At 40.2% G+C, this 6,701-nt stretch overlaps 1 protein-coding gene across 2 annotated transcripts in view; it reads left to right on the forward strand.

The window, feature by feature from the left end:
- prkcea (protein kinase C, epsilon a) overlaps window positions 1–6,701 on the forward strand; it is a 594,816-nt gene that overhangs the window by 407,631 nt on the left and 180,484 nt on the right. The gene's annotated exons all lie outside the window — the stretch shown is intronic.

Here is a 6,701-nt window from a genome sequence, read left to right on the forward strand (position 1 = left end):
AGTTCAAGTGTTCACTCATGTACTTCGTAAATTTTGTGAGGTTACCTGCTTCCTTCCAGGTAGTGCATTTCAGATTTCCAACACCCTCTGGATGAAAAACCAGTTCTTCACCTCCCCTCTAAACTTCATACTATTCATCTTAAAATTGTGTCCCCTTGTTACTAACACTTCAACCAAGGAAAACTGCTGCTTTCAATTCACCCTGTCCATGCCCCTCATTATCTTATAAATCTATATCAGGTCTCCCTTTAACCTTCTCTATAACCTTCTCTGTTCCAAAGCAATCAAGCTTATCCAATCTCTCATCAAAGCTAAAGCGCTCCATACCAGGTAACATTTTGATGAATCTCCTCTGCGCCTCCTCCAGTGCAACCACAACCTTCCAATCAGAATTGCACATAGCATTCTAGCTGTGGCCTAACCAAAGTTTTGTGCAGCTCCCCATAACTTCCCTTGCCTTGTAATCTATGCTCAACTGATAAAGACAATATGCCTTCTTAAGGACCCCATTACCATGACCTGCCACCTTCAAGGATCTGTGGAATAGCACTCCAGGATGTCTCATTCCTCTGAGCTTCTTAGTGTCCCACCATTCATGGAGAACTTCCTTGTCTCGTTGCTTCTTCCAAAGTACATTTCCTCACACTTACTGTCCTGGGGTTAAATTCCATTTGCCGCTGATCTGCCCATCTGACTAACCTATCCCTTTCTTCCAGTAACCTAAGAACTACTTCCTCACTGTTAACCACCCAGCCAATCCACAGACTTAATTATCGCCCCTCCACATTCTCATCTGTATCTCCTCATGAACAGTAAGTTAGCCAACTGGTCTCTGTGGCATGCCTCTGGACACCAGCCTCCACAGCCTTCTACACAACGCTCTGTCTCTTGCTATGAAACTAATTTTGGATCCAATTTACCAAGTTACCCTGGATCTCATGTGCAAATACTTTCTTTATCAGTCTGCCATCAGGTGAGATCTTGTGAAAGACTTTGCTGAAATCCAAATACACTACATCAATTGCACTATCCTCAACTGACAACTGGTCACTTGCTTGAAAATTCAACCAGATTTGTTAGGCATGACTTGCCTCTGACAAAGCCATGCTGACTATCCCTGATTAAACTTTGCTCCTCCAAGTAGAGATTAATTCTCTCCCTTCAGAATTTTCTTAAATAGTCTACCTGCTACTTTTGCAAGACTCACTGGTCTATAGTTCCCTGGTTTATCTCTGTCACCTTTCTTGAAAATAAGCCAAGCAAGAGGGCGCAGGCAATTGAGAGAAAAACAGAAATACCTGATTGAAGATAATCTGATTTTTAATCTGCTCTCATACACCCACTGTTACCAGCTTCAACTGTTCCTGCAAGTCTCCCAGATACTGATCTGTTGCAGTCTCACTAGTGCCATTCACGACATTTGTGGAAAATTTCCAAGCTGTCAATTGCAGCACTGATATGGAACTTCAGAAAATCTCTGATTTGCTCAGAGAATTATTTTAATTTTCCCTTTTAGAATATCATTCGTTACCCTGAAAGCACATGTTCTACAGTAATGTTTCCTTCAAGTGATTGCAAGGCAATGCAGCCGTAAACATCAACTCAATAGTGCAGCTTTTGCAATGCTGATTTTTTATGGATGTGGTCCATGAGGGTAGACTATGTTTTCTCTGTTATATCCTTAAAGCATTTTTGAAGATGGACCCTCCTGTTCATTCTAACTCAAGTTCTTTCAGTGCAATATGTTAGCATGGATAGAAGGGGAAGACTGTGATCATTATGGATTATGTTAGCTGTTAATGGTGCCTTAAAGTATTCGGTAATTCTGTTGCTAACTACTTGAGACAGACGGAGCTACTCACTTTTCTAATTTTGGAAAGTATTGAGTCATGTGGTGCTGCAGGGGTAACACTAGCCATGCCACACTGCAATGAAGTGAATGCTATGCTTAAATTTCTTAGCAGCCTTGCGTGTTATGTGCTCAAGCCTGTGGAGTAGCACGGCATTAAAGAGCGATGTGAAGAGGCATTGACTGGATACACTGGGTCTGCATTTATGAATATGAATTAAGTGTAAAACTATTTCTTTCTTATCTAGTCTCCTGAGACTTTTTTAAAGGACCTGTGAATCTGATAAAGCAAGGCAAAGTGAATGGATGATAGAGTGATGGAAGCTCTTTGCTAGGGTGTGGGATGGATTAGTTCTGAGCAGGAAATGGTGAGGACATGGTAGAGCAGTTTAGGAAAAGCAACGTTACGTGAGTTACTGGCATGCAGCTGTGGGCTAATTTTCAAGATCCCCCTCGGGGGAGATAGTCATGTCGTGTCGATTAGCAATGCTGAAGCTTAGATTCATGCTCTGGGGAGATGGGTTCAAATCTCACCCTGGCAGCTGGTGCTATTTAAATTCAATTAGTAAATCTGGAATTCAAAGCATGTCTTGGTATTGTATCTTCCATTGTTGTCAAAATCCATCTGGTTCACTAATGTCCTTTAGGGAAAGAAATCTGCCTTTCTTACCTGGTGTGGCCTATATGTGATGCCAGACTTACAGCAATGTGGTTGAATCTTAAATATTTTCTGAAATGGCTCTCAGTTCATGGATAACCCTGCGTCCCCTGGTTAATCTGTTTCAACCCTGTTCAAGTGGCTGAACATTCTCTCTCTGTCTGTTAGTTGCTGTGACTCTCATGACCTGGCAATATTGTGCAGGAGATGGCAGACTATCTTGGACCTTGACAGTCTCTCAAAGCTGTACTACAGGATACCCCCACCTTCCCTGTCTCTCACACAGGTCCAGGAATCCAAATTCTGATTTAAAAAACACCAAATGACTGCTCAGTTGAGTCATGGATATTTTATATCTGATCTCTGACAAAATGTATTGAGTCATCAGCCAAGGTCTGTGAGGGAAATCCCTCATTTCTAGTCTCCAGCAAGTTGCTTCTCACCACAACATCGTGGTGCAGGATGCAGGCATCGTGAGCCGCTGCCCATCTTCATAAAACATTCTGGATGATCTTATCAATGTGTATACAGGAAGTAAAGCTTTCTACAGTTGGTGGGCAGGGGACAGACTGGTTACAGCAAGAGGTTGTCAGGGATATTCAGATGATATTCCCTTGGACTAGGGAAAATCCTTCAGTAGTTACCATTCCTGTTACTTGCTCCGATATAGACTCATAGAGAAGTACAGCACGGAGACAGACCCTTCAGTCCAACGCATCCATGCTGATCAGATATCCTAACCTAATCCAGCGCCAGAGACCCGGGTTCAATTCCCGCCTCAGGCGACAGACTGTGTGGAGTTTGCACATTCTCCCCATCTAAGTAATCTAATCTAATCTAATCCCATTTCCAGCACTTGGCCCATATCCCTCTAAAGCCTTCCTATTCATATACCCATCCAGATGCCTTTTAAATGCTGAAATTGTACCAGCCTCTATCACTTCCTCTGGCAGTGCATTCCATACACGCACCACCTTCTGCATGAAATGGTCACCCCTTAGGTCCCGTTTATATCTTTTCCCTATCACCTTAAACTAATGCCCTCTAGTTCTGGTCTCCACACCCCAGGGAAAAGTCTTTGTCTATTTATCCTATTCATGCCCCTCATGATTTTATAAACCTCTATAAAGTCATCCCTCAGCCTCAGATGCTCCAGGGACAACAGCACCAGTTATTCAGCCTCTCCCAATAACACAAATCGTCCAACCCTGGCAACATCCTTGTAAATCTTTCCTGAACCATTTCAAGTTTCACAACATCCTTCTGATAGCGACGAGACCAGAATTGCACACAATATTCCAAAAGTGGCCTAACCAATGTCCTGTACAATCACAACAAGACCTCTCAACTCCTGTACTCAATACTCTGACCAATAAAGGAAAGCATACCAAACACCTTCTTCACTATCCTATATACCTGTGACTCTACTTTCATGGAACTATGATCCTATATTCCAAGGTCTCTTTGTTCAGCAACAGTCCCGAGGACCTTACTACTAAGTATATAAGTCCTGTTCTGATTTGCTTTTCCAAAATGCAGCACCTCGCATTTATCTAAATTAAATTTAATCTGCCACTGCTCAGCCCATTGGCCCATCTGATTAGGATCCTGTATGACTTGTGGAAACTGAGTTGAATTTATCACCATGTTTATGATCTGCTTTAAGTAACAGTGCACAGTGAGTATATATTGCAAATGCGAATAGTAACAGCCTGGAATTACCAAGATGAAAATTGCTTTCATGAAGAGGGCGTCATCAGTGATAAAATAATGTTAGGTGAGATAATTGTCCTCGTCTGTCAATAAAATTCAATATAAATGATTTATTGAGAAAAATATGAGCGATTCATTTGTACAGAACAAAAGGTGACCCTCTCAGATTCAACATTACGCTTCATGGGGTTTCTTTTACATTATTTAGCCATGCCATTCGTCCCGAACAATACATTGTAATGGAAAATTGCAATCATTTGTCATATGATTATGTGCAAGTCACTTGGATGTGTTTTGCTTCTAGTTAAGTAATTATATTTTCCAAGGTGAAAGTTAGTATGTTGACTTCTATATAAAGTAAAGAAACTTTTTGTAGCTTGGGCACCCATACGATTTAAAGATCAGTTTCAGATACACTGTGAGATGTACTTTTCATCACTCCCTGCTATCCTGAGCAAACTGAATACTTCAAATGTAAAGAAATCAGAGACTTCTCAAAAACTGAATCTGTATGTGCTGCAGTTCTTGGCAATATCACAAGGGATATCTCAAGTGACAAAATTATTTCTGCCTTCTGTGTCAACTTTTCTATCATTTTCATTGAGTTTTTCAATTTTTAGTTCAAAAGATACCTCTATTTGTCAAAATGGCAAGTAGGTATAAAAATATTTTCCCCTGCACTTGTTGTGACCTCTGTGAGTCATGTATATTTGGATCAGAAGGATAAACATGGAGCAGAAGATTGAGCAGAATATGATGCTTGAGAAACTATGCAAAGCTGCAAAATGATTTGGGTATCAACAAACAAATTATAGAGCCTTCCACTCTATTGCATCTACGTACATGTAGAACCATTTCATGTGCACAGAACAAAGGAGATGGAACTCATTACAAGGCAAATTAAAATGGGCAGGGATCAGTGAGTGTTGGAGACGCATAAAATGCATTTCTCATGCTGTATAATCGAAGGGTTGGCAACTCTGATGTAAGTGAATAAATAAAAGCAAGACTGTTTCAGGACTTGCCCTTGGGCTCTTTAACTGAATAGCTCTGAGCACCTTTTTTGGTGGGTTAGCATATGACTGACTATTGTAATGATGCCATCATTGGAAATTATTTGGATTGCTAATTTAAATTAATGAGCACAAATTGTGATTATAGATAAAACGAACAGATTTTTTGTGTTGCTTGTGACCAGAAAATCAGGAATGGCATGCTATGCAGGTAGAGGTGTCTATCGTAACTCACTTAATCAAATATTTTCTCATCTGATTTCCTCAGTCAAGAAATACACCAGAATTAGATTTAGTCCATACACCAGCATGCACAAAGGGAATGAACAAAATCCAGTTTATATAAAACTAACTTATAATTTGAAATGACAGGTTTCTCATCATTTTTGTATTCTTTTGCCAAGGCTTTTTAACCAATACTAAACTCTCTAAGTTTCATAAATACCGAAAGAACTGTGGATACTGTAAATTTGAAACAAAAACAGAGGTTACTGGAAAAGCTCAGCATCTGTGCAAAGAAATCAGCGTTAACATTTCAGGTCTGGTGACCCTTCCCTAGAAACATATACTCTGATTTCTCTCTGAGTTTCATACCTGGTCTATCATGACTCATCTTCATTTTGTCTTGCATTTCTTTTTCTTTGCTTTTGACAGCAGGCTTAAGCAAACTAAGCCCTGTCTGAGGAGTAAGTTGTAAATACTAACTCGCAAGGTGAACGACCCGGTATTGCTCAACATTTCACTGTTTTCTGCAGCTGTCAACTGAACCAAAGTACTCATTCCTTTCCACTCGATATCAATATGTACTCATTCCCATGGCTTTATTGTGTTTGACTACGGAATAGAAGGAATTTTGATTGTATCATTTCTCAACTGTTCACCAACTGTTCAATATCTTTAACTTTAGATGTCAAATTAGTTTCTTGCTACAATTTTTAGACTGACATCTCGAGTGCACTTGATGAAGCTCCTCTTACATTTTTCTCTAAACATTGGTGGAATAATGAATAATAAAGGTCATAGGAGATAGCCTAGATCCAGTCTTCGTTCATTTCTATGTGAGACATATTCTTATAATTTTTTATTGCCATGAAAGGAGTAAGAATCAATTCTAATGCTTATATTACCATATATAAATATCTATACTTTTAGTGGTTTGTTTAAAACAGACAGACCAATGAAGACGGCTGCTGTAATCATGTAACTGGACTTAGCAAAAATCTTCCGGAAACTTCTCAGGAGTCATAGAGTCATAGAGATGTACAGCATGGAAACAGACCCTTCTGTCCAACCCGTCCATGCCGACTAGATATCCCAATCCAATCTAGTCCCACCTGCCAGCACCTGGCCCATATCCCTCCAAACCTTTCCTATTCATATACCCATCCAAATGCCTCTTAAATGTTGCAATTGTACCAGCCTCCATCACATCCTCTGGCAGCTCATTCCATACACGTACCACCCTCTG

This window comes from Chiloscyllium plagiosum, chromosome 9, assembly GCF_004010195.1.
Source record: "Chiloscyllium plagiosum isolate BGI_BamShark_2017 chromosome 9, ASM401019v2, whole genome shotgun sequence".
Classification (NCBI taxonomy): domain Eukaryota; kingdom Metazoa; phylum Chordata; class Chondrichthyes; order Orectolobiformes; family Hemiscylliidae; genus Chiloscyllium; species Chiloscyllium plagiosum.